Genomic DNA, 1,114 nt, shown 5'->3' with positions numbered 1-1,114 from the left:
TATATATATATATATATATATGCATTACGTTTAGCAAAATAAAATGTTCAATGGACAATCAGTTAAAGTGATGCGTATATACATCTAGATATATAATAATTAATAAAATTATCATATATCTGTTACCTCAATAAAAACTTTAATTTATCACTCACCAATCGGATGTGCAACAATGGAGTTATGTCTGCAATGTCACTACGATAATTCTGTAACAAAAAGAATATGAAATCTCAATTAAATAGGCTATAGAGAGCAATAAAAAAGAGGAATATTTCTTTTATTACCGACAAACAGTTACAAAGTTACATTCAATTTTTTATCGTATCACGAAAAATGCAGGAAAATGAAAAATTAATTAAATTATTAATTGCCAAACTATATTAATTGTGAAAATAGGAATCGCATAAATTGAGAGTATTAACATAGCTTGTTTATGGCTCGCGTGATACCGTTCGAAGAATAATCGAAAGTTATATTCAAGAGAGACAAAAATGTTACATTTAACAAAAATAATTGTCGTCCATAATTATCGCGAAATAATAATCAATTTTGTTTTTTCCATCGCGTTTTGATTTCATATGGATAAACCGTATGAAATGTGTGTTCCGTGATATATGATTATCTCGATTTTTTAATAAATAATTAATCGTGTGAGCGTAGTAATCTGTGAGTATTCGCGTAATGTATTGTTTCATATTATCATTTGTCGCAATTACGTTTCAAAAAGAAATATGAAGAAGAACGGCACGCGCGCTGCTACCTGTCTGTACGATTCTCGGTAATGAAATGATCACTGCGCGATAATTTCGTGTGACGCGCCACTCGCCCGCCCTTTCGCACCAAAACAATGTCAAAGGTCGCGCGCCGATCATCTAAATGTCGAAATATCACCGAATATCACAAAATCAGTTAATTAATAATCTAGTCGGTATATTTTTAAGATTTTTCGATGAGTACGCTTTATTGCAATACACATATTTTATATACAATTACATATAATTATATACATATATATAAATATATCCATATATGTAACATTTTTTCCCGGAAATGCTATATTTATATTCATTAATATTATACTCATTAGACTATTATACAAATCAATATTTATGGA

Source organism: Trachymyrmex septentrionalis, unplaced genomic scaffold, assembly GCF_001594115.1.
Source record: "Trachymyrmex septentrionalis isolate Tsep2-gDNA-1 unplaced genomic scaffold, Tsep1.0 scaffold80, whole genome shotgun sequence".
NCBI lineage: Eukaryota > Metazoa > Arthropoda > Insecta > Hymenoptera > Formicidae > Trachymyrmex > Trachymyrmex septentrionalis.
The sequence above is the reverse complement of the archived record's forward strand: the minus strand, read 5'-3'. Positions refer to the sequence as shown.